Genomic DNA, 22,346 nt, shown 5'->3' with positions numbered 1-22,346 from the left:
AGTACCGGTATAAAGAAACATTTTTTTGTTGAAAACATTCAAATATTTTACTTTGTGAAGAGGAACGCACAGAGTATTCATTTTGAGAGGTTTAACATAATTTGAGTCTAGTAGTTTATTGTATAAAATCAAAGTCACATGCTCCACTGCCCCTCAGTGTTTGTGCTTCCATTAATTAAACATTTCTTTCGCGAATCAACGAAGATCGCGTTAGTGTGGTTCTTAATAAAGTATGAACAGGTAGTTGTAACAACTCCTTGGTATGTTGGTATGAATGAAGTCTGATATTTGGGACACGTGCAGTTCTTCACTGAGAACATCGTTCAATAGAAAGATTCGATTGTGTAATGGCATGGTTGAAGAAATTCTTTTCAACTCCGCAAAAATGTTATAAGTTTTTACAACCTAATTAAATCAATGACAAAAATCAATGCGTGCAATGTTATAACATCATTGGAGGGTGATAATGAATAGATACGTAAATAATAAGGAATCTTGGTATATCTGCCTTGTTAATGTAATTGCAACATTTTGTTTACCTTTTTACTGAAATCACCCGGGAAGACCAGTTGTTTCGCCAGTTGTCGCTATGTCCTCGACCCTCCTACCCCTCTCACTTACATTCTTCCTCCGTTTCAGTACAAGTGTTTGCAGTTTGTCATTACACCGAAAAGTGTTAATTGTAGCATCTTAAACTACTCTGAGATTAAGAAGCAACAATTTAGCTGTAAGTTTCATTATTTGTAGATTTATAATTCACCAGTGAGCTTTAACATTTCGTGTGATTTATGTCAACTGTATCACTTTAGTTATGTCCAAGATGTAGTGTTTGTATTACGCGCCCGTCTTTTTTTGCCGTACAAGCACAGCGCCACCAGTAGGAATGGGTGGCGTCAGTATATGTCGCAAGACGTCATTCTCCCTACTTCAATTCTATGATCCATTCTAATTTAGTTTTCTTGGGATCGTTGAAACACAAGACTTGTGATTATAATTAATTCTGATCAGAATGGTCGATCAGATGTGATTTACTTCCTTGCTACTTGTTGTTTACTTTGTTTATCTTCATTGATTTGGTAAACAATAAACCTGACTAGGAAGACATTCCTCTACATCTTCTTCATCTTACACGATGATTACTCTACTTCTCTCCATAGGTTTACTTCATACACGCTGCCAGACACTATACCGGTTGGATCAATTCCATCATCCTTGAAGTCAAGAAACGTGAAAGGTATTGTCACAATGACGTCATAATGGACACATTTCACATTTCTGGGGTCTGTGGTACTTTCCAGAAAAAGGGGGAAGTTTAGACTTCAAATGATACTTCTGAGGCATAGTTTGACTTATATTATGTCCAAATAACTAAGTCGAAACGCAACATTGTGCTAAAACTACTCTGAGTTATTTCAAAATGTGTGTGAGTGTTTCTGTTTTGGGAGGGGGTAGACATCTCACCCCCCCCCCCCCCCCGCGATGGGCACTTGACAAGAGTAAAATCTATATGTTTTGGCGAAAACTAACATCCATGCATGATTTGCCTTAACAAAATTAAAGTATAAATAAAAAGTGGGAAATGATATGAGGGAAGCATTGAGATTCATATGTGAATTTAAAACCACATTTTATTTATTTGTACACTTCTATAGATGAAATAAAGCAGGGAGGTATACAATGGTGTGTCACTCATTAACTGTTCCAGAACGGGTACCTATTGCTTTTGTTTCACATAGTTGTCATGGTAATAAAGCAGAAATTAAGTTTAATTATCAGTAGACATTTAATTATATATTTTCGTTATCATATGATCATCTTTTGTAAATCGTAAAGTTAAGAGTGATTGCTAGTGAGACTAATATGATACTGAAAGAGTTCTTTGCTTACACTAACGCTGTACTTGGAAACAGGAAAATATAATTTAACTATTATCATTCGAGAACGCGACCCCATAGGTATACAAACAGTGCTATGGGTGTAACACCGCTCGGTCTCAAATTGATGCCAAGTCGGTTGACAAATTGAAGATAAATTTATCATGGTCGTACACTTAAGAAAGTAAGAGTTATAATACAAAAACGAAGAAAGGAAAACAGAATCGGTTTGTCTGTTACTCCATTACGTCTATATTTCCCCAAATTTGGTTTATATTAGGTAAATAAAATGCAGCAGATTCCTGATGCTTGGCCCCACCCCTTCACCAGGGCCTTGCACTTCACTCCGCTGAAAATTGAGCACTTCTCATAAATAGATTTCAGTGTTTCACAATTATTTCACTATATCTGCAAAACGCTGCAGCGTAAGTGCAACGGATCCCCACCCGCCTGCTTGGAATACATTCTAGAGAAATATCATTTATTTATAACATGTGGTCTCCGAGGCGCTTCCCCTCGTGGAACCAAGCAGTGCTTCAAATATTTTCCAGAGAAATTTAATTCCTCTATGTTATGTACACGTAGTTGTTGTGGTTGGACTCGCTATAAGAGATCAACATTCTGCAGCTTCTGGGGATTTTGCATCGCACCCTTTGATAACATTAAACAATCAAAGAAAAATATCTAATTTACATATTTTGGTCTGTAAATCTGCCAAGCGAAATGCATAAAAAGGCTTTAATTTGGATCTGATAAGTATTAGTTACATTTTCAAGCTATTGTAACCGAACTTGCGTAGTGTTGAAACTTTGAAAGCTATTCTTTAAGCTGTTTAAGTAATGTTATAATTCTTTGCCGGGAAATCTCCGTTATCCTCCTAAGTTGTTTACTATGACAGAAGCAATTGTGGCCTTTCGGTCCCCGGAAGACTGGTGACCGCAACTCTGAGGCGGTGTTCTTTGAAGTAGAACATTCTCGCGCGCGTTAAGCCATTGTTCAGGCTAGTATGAAAGGAACTGTTGTTACGTGCAGCGTGGGACTCTTTGACAAAATGTCTCACGACGTCTACGTACGGTACGTTATCATATCATTTACTATTATCCACGTTGGTAGGTTTCTAATACCACGGCACCGTGTATAACTGTTCGTAGATATTGTAAGCGCTCAGAATATTATTGAATACATTTGTGAGTTGTATAAATTGTTAGCAAACTGCGCTATTGCACTGATGGAGATTACGCCCAGTTATTTAGGAGTAACGTTATTGACCGACTATTTTCATTTTACGTTATTTAGTAGTGCTCTGGACTGCGTGACAATTTGTGTACTTTAGAAGAGATCAGTGTTCTGCTGTGATTGGATATATTTCAGTTAGTCCGTAAGTAGGAACATTAGTGAATAGCCTAGGTCAGCTATCAGAAAGATACATTACTGCCATTTAGTCCATCGATTGGTTCTTAGTATAATTTACATCGATTAACGGCATTGCAGACACCGTTAAGTTAAACTGTAGCTTTGAATCTGTTTTCATATTTAGACGCTGCGTTTGGCGTTCCGTTTATCGCCGCGTTATACATTGCGTTAAACGCTGTGTGTGGCGCCGCGTTGGACGTTGCGTTTGGCGTTGCGTTTAGCGTCGCGTTATACGTTACGTTCTGCGCTGCGTTGGGCACCGCGTTGCACGTTGCGTTATACGCTGCGTGTGGCGCCGCGTTGGACGTTTTCGTTGGGCGTTGCGTTTAGTGCCGTGTTCTACGCTGCGTTTAGACGCCGCGTTGAGGAATTGCGGTTACAGTTACGTTCGGCGTAATCAAGGATAAGTGTAAGAACATTAATGAACCTAGTAAGGAGACGGAAGTCTGAATAAACGATACCACTGTGCCACGATCACTCCATTATCATCTTTTTGTCGAAATTCTCTTTCGCCAACCCCATCATCAATTGCGAACTGTGGGGCACAACGAAGGATCTTGATCGCAAAATTGACACTTTTCAAAGGAGACTACTTCGTAAAATTCTCAACATTAGATGGACCAATAACAATTGGTTATTAAACGATAAGCTCTACAATGGAACCAACCAAACAAACACCTGGGTCATCTATGGTCGCACATAGAACATTGAGATTTTCCGGTCATGTAGCAAGACTCCAGGAGGACGCTCCAGCAAAGTTTGCTTTAAGAGAAGCACTGAGACATACTGCTAAACCAGTAGGAAGGCCCGTGACTGCTTGGAAAAATAAAGTCGCAATTTAAGGACGTTAATATTAACAATTTCGAGGAAGCAATGAACCTTGCGCAAGATCGTGATACGTGGCGGAGGTTAATCACTGAGCATGTAGTATAGACGAGACTCAACTTACTACTACTACTACTAACCCCATCATTAAAGACTGCCCCTACAGACAGAGAAGTGACGTTACACTATCAACATACACACTGTTTATCGATTCGATACAGTTTCACATCGGTATTATATACTTGATGAGGTAACGATGTATACTTTACTCCCTATAACGCATAGTATCTGTCGCAGTTTGAACTTAACATTTTCTTTGAATTTCGCTGAGATGCTAAAATGTCCTAAAAAGATTCAATATGTTTGAGTAAGGCAGCTTACGGTGTTTCTAAGAGTATCCATTGACCTTGCAAGTAGTAGTTAATAGAGCAATTCAGAGTAGATACAATTCAATTAGTCTTCTTCATCGGTCAACGAGTAAATTCAAAAAAAATATCAATTATGTTTTTTTATGGAATGTTCAATGTTCTTACTCATTAAATAAATATGATGCTCAAGAGAAAGTTTCCATCCTTCCCTTGGATCAAGTAAATTGCCATGGATGCACCTATGCTGCAGGCCATGGTAGTCTATTATGAAAAAGAAGTTATCGTGGTTATTCAAACTAGATACGTGTTTCTTGAGATAAGTGGAAATGAGCATATGTCATATCGTCACCAGAATTGTTACTGAATCATAACCGTAAAACTAGAGACCTGCTTTTAGTTACAGCAGGTGGGTAGTTCTTGACCGGTAAAACGGTCGGTTATTAATAGAGTGCCCACTGCAATTATGATAAGATCGTAAGATCGGCTGCGATAGCCTAGGTTCGCATTCAAATTCCGTTATCAGAAGATGTAAGCAAACAGAAACAAAGGGACGTTACAATATTCTGTTCTATTTCAATTCAACAATTATTGTAATAGTTATAAAATTGCTGCTGATTTTTCTGCTTAGTTTGTGTAGTAGTTTTGTCTGAAAAAACAAACCACGACACAAAACATAATTTATATTGATATGGTTTCTTCACTAATATGTAAGTGTTCTTTGTATCCAAACACTTCTGTTGATAACATAATTTAATGTAGGTTTCCTAAAATTTGGACGGCGTTTTTGTTCAATGTAACAATTGTGTATGTTAAGTCATAATAACACGATGTTAGATTATACATTTTTCATTTCAATACCGTTATCATGAGTATAAATATAAAATAATCAAACATGAAAACCAAAGACTACGAAATACAAAAATATGTACATCAATATGAATTTAAAAAAGACAAGTTATGCTGATTATATGACAACATTTCTAACCTGATTGGTTATGTAACTAAGAGGATAATGGTTGTAAACTGATTAGGTATAAAACCGAGATGATAATGATAGTAAACTGATCGGTAATCTTACTGAGATATAAGGATTGAAACCTGATCAGATATATTACTGAGATAATAATGAAAGTTAACTGATAAGATAAAACTTAAGGAATCAACCTGATTGATCTCTCAGCTGATATGAGGGTATCATCGAGAGTCAACATAAATCCGGTGAATATAATGTTTAATATTTCATTCAAGCCCCCCCCCCCAAAAAAAGGAGAGATTTAATTACACTTGCATTTTCATCAATTTCGTTCATTTTATTCATCAGTATGGAACTTTCAACCTGGTGATTATCGTCGCCTGAATCTACAGACCGGTCTATGGCAGGTAAAAGATTGTGCACCTTTCTTACCGCTATTGCTCATAATGCATTCTGGTCAGCTTATTTGAGCTAAGCTGCCTTCTGTATTACTTTACCAGTAAATATAAAATAAATAATAGTGACAACATAATCGGTAAAATGTACTTAGTTGATGGTAGCATTTGAATTGGCTTGTGATAAACAGAAAGAACTTAAAACAACAGAAATTTAGAGACATCGTCTTGCTCCTGCTCCCAAACGTTGGTCAGATTTATTGTATTATTGTTGCCTTTTCTACCAGAATATCACCCCGTGTGTCCCTTATTACCCAACCACAAATTTGTTTTATTATTCAAGATATTCTCTCGCAGGTTTATATAAAGGCACAATACTGGTTTGCAAAAACGAGACACACATGCTAAGTTTTCATTAAATCAGGATTGTATTAATATTTCTGCTAACGTTGAAGAAAAATACCTTCTTCATCAAAATTGGGAATAAAGGCAACAAGCCTAGGTCACTTTTTTATGTTAATGAGATATTAAAATAGTTGATAATTGGACAACGAAACTAACGTTAACTAGATCAACTTCAGATATTCAATTGGAAAAATTTGTCTTCATATTATCCCCGTTATTTCTTCATCTAAATTTGATTTAATATATTTTCAAGCAAGAAATGTCTGAAATAATATACACTGCGTACAAAACATGAACAACTGGGACTCCAGCTATATACTACAATACTGTATCCTTATAGAGAATATTCGAATAGTTCAATGTAAGTTTAGAGTATATGGACAAAATCACTCTTAATGTTTTGTTTTTTTTATAAAACGTCAATGCATGTAAACATACAGCAATGAGTGAAGGAAACTAAATTCTAGTAGTTTTAGTTTGTAAAGATGCAACGTAATATTTTGCGATATTCAGAGAAAAGCAGAATTCAGATCACCGTGTAAGAAAGAAGAGAACATTGAGGGATCAGAACGGAATAGGAGGGGGGAGGGGTGGAGGATCTCGATATGTGAGCATTGTTTTCATGAATTTTATTCAGCCCGTCCAATGATTTGTTCTATATTGAAACACTCGTACAACTTCCATATCAGTGAGATTATCAGTGAGATAGTATTATACTGTAAAGATACATATAAACGGTTAACTTTTTGACATGTTTGCTAGGTATATGTCAATCATTTTTGACTTATATACACCGTCTTATAATTTTTAGGGGTTGTGTAAGTACAAAACTCTAGAGAGGACATGGTCAAAAAAAGATATGACGTACGTACGTATTAGTTATCATGTACAGACGTAATAATACTACTTACGCATGTAAGAGTATCACGTAAGTACGTTGTATTTATTACGTACGTACGTGGTAATCAATACATACGTACGTAATAATTATCACGTACGGACGTGATAATATTACGTACGTACGTAGTATTATTACGTACGCACAGTAAACGTACTGTTGCGTTTACAGCCATACTCCTGATTTATGTTGTAACAGACCGTTTAACTAACCCTGTTTCTTATTGTACCAGCTCCCTGGGTTTGAATAGACATGGACATGGATATTTTTTTAATTGTTTTTGTTGGTGTGAGACGTGGGTCTTCCATGTATGATTTAACACTGATAGATTTAATACTTTAAATTGTTGGTCTTAATCAAGTAATAGGGTAATTAAATTAAATTAAACTATTTCTATATGTTATTTTGCGAGTGGTCAAATGCACAGAATAGTGATGTGGAAAACTTGGAAGTTAGTAATAGGAATAAATGTATGGGGAATTTGACTCTAAAAATGTATGTTAACTTGGTTTCTATACTTTCGTAGTGTTCTCAAATAAAATTGAAAATTAAGTCACTGGGTAGACGTTTTAATAGCATTAAATAAAGCTTCATGTTACGTAATAGGTTATATCTTTGACAAATCCATATAATATGCACACATAACTGGAAAGCCCTGCAACTAATTAAGATATGTAGATATGTTGTTACAACCAATGACTGCTACTTACTAGTGAGTTATATATCGTTTAATCAAATTCAGACAATATTGTGTCCCACAAATTAATTGTCATGTTTTATTTGTTTATTTCCTAGCTATTAAAATCCATGCCCACACCATCTAAACCTGGTGTGATATTGGTAAAATAAATTAACATTTTGTTTTCAAGGTCCTTATCTTTCCTTTTACGGACAAATATGTTACCAGCAGATTGTAGAAGAAACAACACAAATATCCATTGTGGTATTCTTCCTTTGGAATTAAATCTTGCTAATAAAATAACTTTGTTACTTAAAATTCTTCAGAGGATTTGAAGGATCACTTGCTTAAATTCTTATTTATCCATATTAGTGTATACGTGACTGACATAAGTGTGTGGGTCTAGCAGGCTTAGATATAATGAAAGGACGGGTCTGGTTTTTATTTGAAACCAATAAACTTTGGTACATTCTTCTGAATGGTAATGCTTACCATGATCTTGGTATTTGTATATATGAAGGGAAGAGAAGCTGATTTCATTAATGACATTGCAAGTGTTCCGATCTGATACTATTTCTTTTTTTTAGAGGGGAGGGAGGGGGATACTGATTATTGCATTCCTGATAAATGGGAATAAATTCGAATATAGAAAGAAACTTTGTAGTAGTATGTGCAGCTCTACTAACCCGCTTTGTTGTTCAGCTGTACGGATACCATGGTAACCGAACCATGTCCAATTACTTTATAAAATATGAATATAAGACACATGTTATTTCGTGTTATTTCCCTCGTGTTTTGAACAGACACAAACAAATATACATTAGACGATTTTGAAGGAGTCAGGATCGGGTTGGTGGGGAGATGGGGGGGGGGATGGAGGTTGGAGTGGAGTTGTTCCAACTACGGAATACTCGGTAACTGGTAATCTGATTTAAACATTCATAATTTTTCATCGGCTAATTGTTTATGGTATCTTGATAATTTTCTTCAGTTCTTAAGAATATTACATTGCCACATCTCCATGGACCTTCCAGACGCATTCATTGCTTATCATACGTGTCTAGGGTGGAGAGTTGAGGGCGCCAAATAATACAGGAACAACTCACGTAAACGTTTGTATCACGTTCTTCCAAACGTAGAAACAGACTGATACAAATCTGGAAGTGAACAGAAATACAAATCTTGAAAATATATTTTTGTAATAACATTATGTAAGTAAATCATGAGCATTGGTATGATAATTAACAACTGAGCATATCATTTCAATATTTAGTGGAACACTAGTAGCGTGTATGACTGACTTTGAAACAACATAATTGACATAACCGACACTGCTTAATGATTCCAACATACCACTATACATCCTCGTGAAACATTGGTAATATTCTTCTGAAACAAAACTTAGCTATAGTGAAAATGAATGACATTAACAAATATCTTAATCAAATGATAAATATGAAAAAAAATATGAAAAATGTAGAATGTTGTCAATCATGTTGCACCGTTCTTGTTTATGTTCATTTAATGTCACCGCAAATGTTCATCATGGCACATACAACAGTCGTAAAAACAGTCAACTTAGCCGACCATGTAGCTTACGGTAGCTGCACTTGCATATTTGTCTTTGTAGCAGGCTCCCTGGTTTCACTGGTTTTAGTAATATTTTCGTTTTCTCTGGTGTTAGGAGAATCTGGTCTTCCATTAACATAAGCTGCCTATTACTTCATAGGTTGTTCATTGACCAAACCGTGAAATATTCGCAGACTTATTGGATACCCTGTACATAACTAAGATATCGATGTGTTGTCACAATCACGTGACTGCTCCAAATCAGTGAATTATTTGTCGTTGATCCAGATTTAGACAATTTGTGTCCCACACATTTAGTGTCATGGATATTTGTTTGTTAAAATTCCTCATTTAATCTTCCCTGGTGGATTGAAGTAACATTATATTTTCAAGTCCTTCTAATTCTTTTCACAGTCAAGTTTACATACCAGCAGATTGTAGCAAAAACAGCACAAAGTACAGAAATTGTAAAAGTCCACTTTTGCTACTCTTTCTTCTTCTTAATCTTACTAATTATTACCTCAAATTTATCAAGGTAAATGTTCCTGTATATAAGACATTTAATACCTGTAGTTTCTAGGTCAGAAATGAAGATGGACTATAGTAATGTAGCGGATGGTGATCCTTTGTAGACAAGACTAACTAAACGAATGTAGCATTAACATAGCCATTTTCGGTTACATAATCAACTTAATCGACATCAAATAGCACTTAACAGTTTTCATCAGTTTGATAAATTATTATAACTTTGATAGATGCTTGAACTCATGTGAAATTTGGTTGATTTTAAACCATCATCTGAACATAATCAGACCTATTACATATGTCATAGCATATAAGTTTAAGATAAGTTTATGCTCCATTGTTCGATAACATGAACGTCATGTAGTCTCTGCTACCTGTTCAAAGATGTTTTAAATAATTTTCTTCTTTGCAATTAATAATATCACTCTTAAATGATATCCTTCACACTGTTGTTCAGTAAATTGTTCATACTTCTCATATCTGTAGATATTTGAATAAGTGGGAATAATCCAACTACTTGTACCAGTGCATTGAAAATTGTTCAAAAATCAGAAAAAAAGTTCCAGATATGCAACTTGCTACTTAGTACTCTGTTGAGAGCATGTCCTTCTTATAAATAAAAAAACTTTAAGTAAACGGTCAACTGAGAACAAAATATATTTGTCAGTCATTTTAGTTCACCAGACATTCTATCTTTAAACATGACTGTTAATTAAAACCATATTTTCAATTGTTCATGTCAGTCTCATATTTTTCAACCTTCAATTCTGCTAACCCTTAATTCTTCCATCCCTTTAATTCTCCAAACAGGGAAACACACATGTTTTTTCTTTCAACAAAATCTTGTAAATTGTGTTCAAGAAAGTGATTAATATCAGAAAGTTCAAACTTTAGACTTGTTCAGATGAATACTTGGATCAAACTAAAAAAAAAGAAAAAAAAGATTTGAACAAGAACTATGCAACTGTTAAAAAATGCACAACATCAACTAAATATTTGAATTAATGAAGATATTAAGTTCCTTCCTTCAACAACTCCATTAATGGCAACATAGACGTTAATGTCCATCCTGGAATTTCTGCCACAAAAAAGAAAGATGGTCTTTATTTTCTCAATTTTTCTTGAACTGAAATCACCTTTCTGGGTGTTTTCAAATTGTCCTTCAGTGTCAAGAGATATTACTGGATAAATATATATGTTTCTGCCGCTTTCTTTGGAAATTCTATGTTGCATGCATAGTAAACTCCAAACAGACAGCTAATAACTTTAGACACTGTTAGTGCATCCATTAAAATGCTAGTCTCTCCGACAATGTAGCAGGCTTGAAGATCCTGGCCAGGCTTTAAGATATCTGTTGCAAACATCGTCATACATGTTTGAAATGTTGAATGTACTTCATTAATGGTACATGTAAGACGTTGGATTTCATTAGAAATTTCCTCCACAGTAAAAAGGCAGGGATAAGTTTCTTTAATTTTTCCTACTTCGGGATAGGAGTTATCAGGTTTCCTCCTCTGGGCATATGTAAGTGTTATCTTAGTTTTTACAGAGCTGATATCAGGATTGACCTTTTTGTGTTCTCTTTTCATGTAATCCAAATGATGTGCCAAAGTCAAATCATCTTGAGGATTTTCAAGAAAGTTCAGTTCGTCAAATTTCCTTAATTTTCCTCCAAAATAATTTGAAATATTAAAATATATATTTCAAATAGTCTTTTAAGAATTTAGTAACTGTTTTTTGTCCAAAATGTTGGTAAAATGGCTGTGAATTTTTAAATCTTAAACAAGGTGAAATGGAGGGCCCCTCAAAATTGATCAACTTCACAGGTGTTTCAATTCATATTTTATAGATAAAAACATGTAATCCAACGTTAATAATTTTTGTCTTTTCATTTCCGGATGTTTCACGATATCTTAAAGGCTAGCTTTTGAGAAAAAGGCAAAACCCCCTTTTCTCCCATATGCCCCTGTGCAAAAGACCCCTATGAGACCTTTTAAAGTGTCGCCTATACAAACTATAGGCTGTACTTTAGAAAATTGCAAATCTCTTGAGTATTGCCTGCTCTAAAGAAATTCACTGTGATTATAAACATTTTCATCAAGGTGATAATTCTGTAGAAGTAAAGAAACAGTGTATTTTCAACCATAATTAAAATTTCAAACAAGTTTTTCATAGTTCACGATGATAAAAGTACATTCAATAAGGCGACCCCCCAACTTGGAAACCGTACTGAGCCCTAAACGTTAGTATCATTACTTGTTAGGCGTACTGTTGCTTAGGCCACTACTAGTACTAGTAGAAGTACTACTCAGACTAGGCCTACGGCCTAGTGCTAGTTTAACATTAGTGCTCAACAACAACACCATATCCTAAGTGTTTCATAGACATAGACGACCTTCAGTGTTCACCCCGTAAGTTTAGCAAGTACATGTACTGTAAATTGAACGATGGGTTTTTCATGCCATGTTACTTGCTACTACAGTACTACTACTACTACTACTACTAGGATTTGTTTGTGCATAGCCCAACGTTCAGACATGTCAGACGTACGTTAGGTTAAGTCCAGCACGAATAACGTTACTGGGCAAGTACGATAAACTTTTGCTTCATAATCAAATATTTTCTGTTAATGTTTTACATACATCATTCTGCGTTTACCATAATATTCAGAAGTAAATCTGCTATAAATATACTCACGTGAGACAGTAATTTGCTGAATTAGGTCCAACAGATGATCCAGCATTCTAGAGGCAAAAACAAATCGTTGCATGCATGGCGCTGGAGATAGATAATGACTTGGCCCAGGTATGGAGCCCTCGCGGCTGCTCGCACATTTTTGTAGGTGGGGTTATTTGATTGGTTAACAGTAATTTAACGCACAGCGATTTGATAATTCGGTTTCCCTTAATGGAGGGAAAAGTACCTGCGAAACTGATTATTTGCGCATGTAAAAACTTTCAATAAACATACACACACAGGGTAAAGTTAGAAAGAAAAACATCTTTCAGGGTGTTCATTGTATTTCATGACTTTTTTCAATGTTTACAGATCTACACTAGTTTATTTAATTCTCGCCTTGTGTCTCTTATTTTATGAGTTCATCATACAACTGCAAACTTTCATGGATATCTCTACACGATCAACAATACCACAGAAACAGATTATCTAAGACGAAGGTGGAGAGGCTACTCAATATTTTGCTTTATTTTGGCCATTACATCGATCCAACAACGGTGCTCTGATTTCTATCTTTGAATACTGCCCTCTTTTCCCCTCCTCGTCATTTTCTCGTACCATGGTATTCATCTGATCATCTCAGTGAGAAGCTCCGAATTATGACATCACTCCATGTTTCATGACATCACTCAGTGTTTGATGACTGGTTTAAGCTAGTAGTATCTTCCCTATAAAGCTGGTAATGTTATTCATGTTATTTAGTCCGTGCATCTTAAAGTGACGAGTATGTCTACTATATTGACTTAAGTGTGTTCAATACAGATTTGAGTTTACCTGCCTGGAATAGTTTACTTCGATATTTATAAATATGTATCTTCTAACTTATTTATATTTTGCTTCTCCTTATTAAATGTTTCTGAAGCACATTTCAACATATACTGATAACAACCTTTCTGTTCCCTTCAGCTCTGTGACGATAATGGTTATCTACCAGGAGAAGAGGTAAGTGAGACATATATTTAGGTTCCTGTTAATTATTAACGGTAATTCATTAACAGGCAAGTAGGTGTTAATTACTGTGAAACAAAGAAATAACAGTATTTAACTTTGTACCTCATAAGGGAGGAAAGATTTATAAATGGCGTGTATCTGACAGGGAACTTAGATAGGCCAGTTACAAGTTTATATCTGTTAATGATGATAGCACTGTTCTCAATGTCAAGTTTAGATGCGGCCTAAATAATCTTCCTTCCGCACACAAGGACATGCTGAAGAAAAGAAACGGATATACTTTTTAGTACTACAAGGTTTAATCAGATGTTATGGTGTGTTACAAGCCGACAACTCACTCACACAAAATTGGAATATCGCCTTAAAAATGCCAGCCTTCACCCCCCCCCCCTTCACCACCTACTTCCCCCCCCCCGGCTTAACCAGATGAAACATGATTATTTCACTTTGCTGTAGTGCAGATTATAATTCGTTACTAGTCCGAAAAGTATCAAAAAACATTTTAAATGTTTAAATTCTTGTAGTAAATCCTTTGTTAATTCATTTCTTCGCGAAATAAATGTTCACAGGTTATTGAATGTGAAAGGAACTGGCAAAAACAAAAGTAACCTTTTTTGTTACATTAAAAATATAATGTTAGGTGAACACTCAGACGTGTTACCGTAGTGTAACAATTTTCTACTTACACAAAAGGGTTAACTATAGAAGCCTATACTTAAATCGCTCATATACTCCGGTATTATTTGATATTTAATTATTAGAATCATTCGATCTGCATAGGGTTTGGTTGGGAATGGATGCATGAGGACGTATACGTCATCACATAACCGGTAATCAGTATGGAATTGATTATTGAAATTGAAGTTATAAACTGGTCTGCTCTGTTGGTTTACTAGAGTATGAATGTGTCTAGAAGCAAGATGATTTACTGGGTTCTGTTGGGGTATAATAGTATCATTATTATTCATTGTGATACGAGGGCGTCCACCGTGGCATAAAATGACTAACCCGGGGTAGAATCCATTCACTGTGGAATGTTAGCATACCAAGCTGTAGTTATACCAAATAGAAGGAAACTAGAAACAATATAAAAAATAAATATTTAATATCTGAGGGATCACGTGCTTCTGAGGGATCACGTCATACATTTTCCCACAACATACACATCAGCATAATGCTTAAGTTTAGTTTGTGGTAGGCGCTGCCACTAGCCAGCTAGCTGAGTTTACTTTTCTGTTGATAAACCTCACACATGTGTAAGAAATTATCTAAGTCTTATTAGAAAGGAATCTGGCTTTCAAATCCTGTTTTCCATGATTTTGAGTTTGATCCTCTTTGGCCAAACACATTGTGTAAGATATAAACATAAATATTCAGTGGCGTAGGAAGGTACTTTTGAGTGGGGGGGGGGGGGGCTGAAGACTGATGGCCAGCCTGGGGGAGGGGTCTAAGGGGAGGGAGTGTTCCCCTCCCCCTTTGGATTTTTTTGCATTTCCAGGTAGCCTCAGATGCAATTTGGTGCAATATAGCACACTTCAACACCCACTCCATTTTGTAAACTTAATTTTGTATTTTCACCAGTCCTTAGATGCAATTTGGTGCTCCAAATGAGATTTTTTTTCTCATTTGGAAATGAAAAAGGGGTTTTCTGACTTGCGAAGCGGGGGGCGGAATGATACTTCCGCCCCTCCACATTTTGCACTGGGGGGGGCTGGCGCCCCCAGCCCCCGCGGTTCCTACGCCCTTGTGAATATTAGTAATCGGTTCTCTTGACTAAAAACAACGAAAAATCGTGGTCTTTCATTCAGTTTCACCAATTTCTCTGTCAAATATAAATCGAGCTAGACGAAGTCGAGCTCAAGGCTAACTGTTACTATAGGCATATTACATGCAAACTAACAGGTTTCCAGATATTGGCACTATGGTAACCACAGATGCCCGGATGCTGCGGGAAGGGGATGTGAGTGTATTATGATTGTGAATATCATTACAGAACAGTGATCCTTAATCAGAATAATTGTATATTTATTTTCGCATTGGGTTTCCGGGGGTTCATGAACAATTTAATAGATACATTTTGGGGGATTTACGACTTCCTATATAGACATGCCTCTGACCAGGGCTTTAAAGCGTGCTTCTATACCGTGAGAACATGCAGCACTGTGTGTACAACTGAACAGTGGTCTGAGTCTTACCCCTGCCCTACACCCACCCCATCTCTCCATCTCTAACCGAAGGCACTGAACCGAGTTATCTTGACTGGTTTATAAATTACCATCGACCTCAAATCTGAATGACTATAATCCTTGATAAATTATAATTGTGGAGAACAAGGTAACGCTAGGAAATACACAGAAAGAAACAAGACGACATTGCCTTTGACAACATAATATGTATTAATAATTAAAGTCATGATAGCACAAGTTACACCATCACAATATATCTGAGCTAGTATGTTCATTTCACATTCATACAAAACATTGGATCGAATGGGTTTCAAACAGCTGAACATTTATCAACCGCATTAATAGAGCAAACTCAGTTTACCTTCAAAACGATTTAAGACTAAGTGACGTGAATATAACTATGTAACGATTTTATCAAAGTTAGAAGGAATTGTCGGACATGAAAATGGAGACTCCGGTTGACGAGACCAGTGTTTCACAGTAACTACTGTAACTAATTTGTACCGCAGTAACGACTGGATCGTGCTTTAAATCGGTAGCATGTGTTATTAGGATTATAGTAAGAACTCAGGATAAGTGTAATCCCAACAACTCCAGTTTATTTGTTGGAAATTAAATATATCCTTAGTTCTTACTGAAATCCTAATAGCACATGCTACCAATTTACAGCACCACCCAGTTTTTACTCTGGTTTAAAACTGTAAGATTGACAGTAGTTACAATGATCTCTGTGTGAATCGCTTCAGTTTAAGAACAGGACGGAACATTTCACTGTATGGTACCAATGTGATAGTGCATTGGGTTATATTGGTTCAGTCATAGTGATATGACATATATAATTCACATATACTATTCAGTTTTGCTATTTTTGATATGTACTTTTAAAATTTCAAGTATACAATTGAGCTTTAATAAAAATCCAACCTCCACAAACTAGTCTTTCAAAGTCCATGGTATTAGTGACCAAGGTTTCATGGTTTTAGCCTCCAGTTGCACATCATGTTCAATACTAAAAAATGCACAAGATATACTAGTGTGAAATCCCCTGCAATGATTGCTAAAAACATATACTGGAAAAAAGGTCAATACATTTAAAAAGAAGTAAAAATTAATTTCGTTTAATCGATTATCTTTGAGATAACACTTCTTATATGGATGCAAATGATGAATATTTACAACATTTAACTATACTGCATTGTCTTTGTTTCTGTATTATCTTATACATATTAATTACTTATATTTTTCCTCTTGTTTAGGGATTAGATGAGAGGAGTAATGTGAGACACCTGTTGTACTCGGCAAGGCGCAAGTAACTGTAAGTCCATACAAAATGAATACAAAGTATGTGTTCATTATTGTAATAATGGTGGATACACAACCTTCCTTTCCGCTGCTTGGACGTAAGAAGGTCATAACTTGAAACAGATATACATTTATTTATCTGCTAACATCTGTGTTATCACTAAAACGGTTATGATAACGATTAGTATCATTCAACCCTTCCTCATTATATTATGGATATTAACGGATAAAAATGAGAGATTATCGTGAGCCTTCCTTTAATACTAACAGACAAAAACTGTCAGTTAACTTATGAAGTTAAATAAGGAAACGACTATGTGTGATATGGTGACGTCATTCCATTGACGACACACACAGCATATTCTGTGGAAAAGAAAAGAGTTAAATCTGAGCAAGGTCATGACTCGTCAGCTGTTTGGCATCTGTGACCTAGCTAGGGACGTAAAATGGAATTTATAATTGAATGGGGTGGGATCGGGATGAGGAAATATGAAATACAGATTAAGGGATTAACAAACAACAAGGATGTCGGGGTCAGCTAGTTCACAATAAACACAAGTTAAAGCGGCATTATCTTGTTCCACTTCGTTTTCTACAAAGTCTTCTTAACAAATAATTTCCTATGCAAAATATCAATAGTTAGGATAGTATACTTGCAGAGCAAACACATTCCTTGTGTAGACCTACCTACGAGGACAACAAAGACCTGTATTGTAGAGGGCGCCACCATTGATTATGTGACCAAAGATTACAACGTCGGGGTGTTTTATTTAGCTGGTTGGTTTAATTACTTGTATCACGTGTCGCAGTGTTTTGTTTGGCTGGTTGGTTAATTACTTTTATCACGTGTGGCGGTGTTTTCTTTAGCTGGTTGGTTTAATTACTTGTATCACGTGTCGGGTGTTTTATTTAGCTGGTAAGTTTGATTACTTGCGGCACTATTTCCGTTGTTCCATTGTTCTTCTAATAAGTGTTTTGCTCGATCCATTTATTAAGATAACAAAATTAACTAACATATATATCATGTTATCTTTATATTACAGCTCAAAGCAAAATGCATGTTCATCTGGCCAAAATCAAATTACTAATAGTCAATCAATATTCTAATGACGTCAGCCATCACCCACTACGTCATCAGTATAGGAGACTATTTATCTCTTGGAAGTCAACTATTGAGAGAGGGAAGAAAGAGGGAACAAACCCTATCTTACTATTTGTGTGTATTTGGAGGGGCGGGGATGGGCGTGGGGTGTTGGAGGGGTGAGATGACGTACCCACCTCATTGGTGACCAAGTAGATGGTATAGTAGTCATTTGCACCACCACCAGAACGCTAATTCGTAGAGATGGAATTAAACGGTAATGTGCAGTATTTTTTTTTTATAATTTGATTTCCCACCCCCCCCCCCCCCTAATATGTAACAAAGTCTTCGTTACATGGTTAAATGAAAGAAATGTTTGGTTCACCTACTCGTGTGTCCCTGGTCAGGTATTGCTGATGACCTGCTCTCAGCCTCCATGCACTCCTCGTGTGCAGGGTATAACATCCTTTAGTGGTCCAATTGTTTGTATGATTCATCCCAAATACAGTCCTCTATCTCCCTACACCCCACCCCCTCACCCCCTCAGCACGTCAAAGGCTTTACTACTCAGAACATTAATTAAACTCCTAAATTTCAATACCTTAAACTATTTTTAAGCAGACATGTTTGGAATACTTTGGGTAAATCTGTACAAATTGTTTCCACATAAACTCGGTAACTAGGAGTGCATGATTACAAGTTTTCTTCGTTCTTCCTTTTAATGTTTGTTCTAAGTCATCATTTCCTCATTTCTTTCTGTTCCTATGTATTATCAATCTTAACACGAATACAATAAGATGAAGTCATTGTTACGTCATATTATATGATTTCAAATAACAAATGTATATTCAGTATATTACGTATCAGTCAATATTTATCACTTTATTTATCTAATTATTATTTTAAGCTTCGCTTTATAATTGATTTCATTTATGATCTGTCCGTTTCAAAATCATCATTTAAAAAAAAAAGTTTATTATTATCAATTTTACGTCATATCCTATTTCATGTATTAACTGATTTAATCAGCGTACGAAGAAAATGGCATGAACGCTCAAAATAGTTCACCGACAAACAAACAGATAAAAGATTACATTTAGTGTTAACACTTACTCTTCGTAAGTAACAATCAAGTTAAGGATGCTTTGATCATGCGCAATAAGTTCAATCTATCCAGGTATGATGTTATAACGTCGATATAGGAAGAAATTAATGAGGTAGACAGGTCCCCATTATTGTTAGAGCTTTTAATGGATATCTTATTGTTATTTATTGACTGAGTACTTTTAATTTTGCTATATTTTGTTGAAGTGTTCGTTATAATTTGACTCAGAAGAGCCTGTAACGTCGATAATCCTAAATAGTGTAGAGGAAAATTTACATTTGACTTAATAAATGACTTAGTTGCACACTGACAGCAAAATGTTTAGTTGAGTGCATACACGTTTTGATTCCTTATCGAAGGCAAAAGGAATATATGCGAGAGTGATGGCGTGTGCGTGTATGTATGAGTCTGTGACACTTGCAACGGAGTGATGCATATTTGTCATACTTGTTATGTAGATGTATTATAGTAAGAAGGTGTGCCCAATTTTTGTAGCGCTGACCTTATGAATATTAATAAGGTTATGGTGTCAAATGTAAAACGTTTTACATTGCAATAACTCCGCAACCCGTAGTCGGATTGCAGCCGAATTATGTATACAGTTGCTGGTTAATATCTGCGCCCTCCAAAATTACGGACCAATTTTTGAGCTGGTGGGTCCAAATTTTATTTTCAACTAAAATGCATTTTTGGGCAACTTCTTTGGGCCCGAATTTTTGGGTCCCTATATTTTGGCACCATCTGAGCCCATATTTTCTCTCCATAGCAACAACACCGCACCGTAAATCGGGTTGTAGCCAAACTTGGTCATCAATTGTTGGTTAATAGCTGCTACATGTATGCCATCTGGACCCCAATAATTCCGGGCCCATTTTGGGGTTTTGGGCTGGCAGGGCCCAACTTTTATTTTCATCTTAAATGCATTTTAGGACAACTTAATTGTTATTTTATTGCGCCTTATAAATTATTCTACTGGTTTTATTTATCAGATATTCTTGATATCTTTATATTCAAATATTTTCCTTCGATTTTTAACAATTCTAAGACTACATCTAATACTTGCTTTAATTATTGTTATATATAGTCATTAATTGTTAGATTTCATTCTACTTCAGCCGTTTAGTATAAATTTACTTTCTTTCAAGATTTAGTTGCTTTCCTTCGTTCCTCCTATTTTATATTATGAATTAATCTTTGATATTACTCGCGCGTAATACAGTGTATATTATAAGAATATTGTTAAATGTTATCATAATGACAATGACTGGCTGTCTACCGTTCAACCACTGATTGTGTTACTCAAAATCATACTAAACCATTGTCTTAGACATTACTAAATAACCATGACATTTATTGTTTTTTTAATCCAATTCTGTGTTCCATTATTATTATCTATGATGATGTTTCTTTGAAGACAATAGGAACACGTGACTTTGACGTATAATAGTGAGATTTTAAACATGATAGTAATGAATATAATGTCCTGTATATTTAACATTACTCTTAAATGCAATGATCGGCTCTCCATACATATCTTTTATTATTCTTTTATCGTTATTTTGCTTCTTTTTATTAATGGTACTGGTTGATGATTAATGAATATTCATGATCTCTTCATTGTTATTTAGTTTCTGTCGTATTTGCTTTAACCCAATTGGATATTATGAAGTCATAAAAGGTCATAAAGGTCATAAAAGTCATAAAGGTTACCAATATAACCCAAGCCCTGTCACGCAAAACTGAAAATATTTACATAACTATACAAACACAGATTAACATATAAGAAATCATTACGTTGCAGTATCTGTTTGTGATATTAAATATTTCCAAGGTAATAATTATTCCTTTATTTTGTAATTGACACTTGTCTCTTTGAGGCGATCCTGGTTTCTCATTGTGATACAATTACAACTCATTCATCCCATTTATCTGTTCCTTTATCATTAGTTCATATCGTAGAATCTTATAACAAAATTACAGTTATGTATTAATATTGTAATATCAATAGAAGCAATAAAAGAAACTAATCAGAAAAATATTGTCAGCAGTGTTATCTCTGTGTAACATGTAGTCTATGTACTAGCTTGTCTGTCCTGCATCAATATCACATAGAAGGTTATTGTTATACAGTAACTCTCAAAACAGGTAAGGCTGTTATAGTTGCGGTTGAGATAAAGAAATTTTTCTCTGATAAAAGTGTCGCTATCGCTCTGTGTGCTTTAAATTGAAACTTTCTCTTCACGTTCATCCCAAACTTTTCTAGAAACAAGTGTTTGTCCCGCCTGACCTTAGATGACCTTCGACAGAAATGTAGTGAAACCGGTAGATAATATGTATAAACTAGGTATGATTCTGGCCTATAGTTACGTAAGTTCAAATATCATTTGATGTAAGTCAAACCAAACTGGAATATGTTTAGAACTGGCTAGCTGCTCCAAAGACTTGTTTTTATCTGTAATTCAAAGGCAGAACTTAATGTATGATTCTGTATCGTTTCATATTAATGACTGAGTAAATGGCTTATTTTATCCTTCATGGTGTAATTTTGTGGTCTACAGTGCATGATATATATTTTCGCTAACAGCGCAGTTCATGGTATACCGCCAGCTGACAGATTGTGGCAATTCATCCTAAGCAAGCGATAGTATCAGATTGATACAAAGTTCAATGATAGGGTAATCATTTTTCCTATAGTTAATATTGTATGTGTTGAATCAGTCAACGTACTGATAATAATCATTAAATTAATAAACAAATACAACAGAACACACATAAAAGTTCAAGATTGACAAAACGAAGGTCTCTCTCTATTTGCATGACGATAAGGAGTATTTGGTTGAATAACGAGAACATTTGACTGGAAAACTGGCCGATCTTATTTTTCGTCAGTGTTTAATAAGATCACCTACTGATAATAAACACGTAAATGTATAACACGCACTTAAGTTCAAGTTTAACATAAGTGAAATTAAGTTGGTTCGCTGGGAAGTGGATGGCGGTTGGGAATTTTGAATCATTAGCATATATGACGTCATGATCAACTGTTGATGTGTACGGTATG

At 35.4% G+C, this 22,346-nt stretch overlaps 2 protein-coding genes and 1 long non-coding RNA gene across 17 annotated transcripts in view; 2 read left to right on the top strand and 1 right to left on the bottom strand.

The window, feature by feature from the left end:
• Positions 1-22,346, top strand: part of LOC139985117 (NLR family CARD domain-containing protein 4-like) — a 468,217-nt gene that overhangs the window by 308,216 nt on the left and 137,655 nt on the right. The window lies entirely within an intron of this gene.
• Positions 1-22,346, bottom strand: part of LOC139985143 (uncharacterized) — a 272,368-nt gene that overhangs the window by 158,689 nt on the left and 91,333 nt on the right. The window lies entirely within an intron of this gene.
• Positions 1,156-21,062, top strand: LOC139954639 (uncharacterized). The gene is made up of 5 exons (XR_011788145.1): positions 1,156-1,234; positions 5,802-5,860; positions 13,567-13,602; positions 17,054-17,112; positions 18,143-21,062. It is a non-coding gene; the product is annotated as an uncharacterized lncRNA (long non-coding RNA).

The sequence above is a fragment of the Apostichopus japonicus genome, chromosome 17 (assembly GCF_037975245.1).
Source record: "Apostichopus japonicus isolate 1M-3 chromosome 17, ASM3797524v1, whole genome shotgun sequence".
NCBI classification, from domain to species: Eukaryota; Metazoa; Echinodermata; class Holothuroidea; order Aspidochirotida; family Stichopodidae; genus Apostichopus; species Apostichopus japonicus.
Note: the sequence above shows the minus strand (reverse complement) of the source record. Positions and strands in the feature narration are given on the sequence as shown.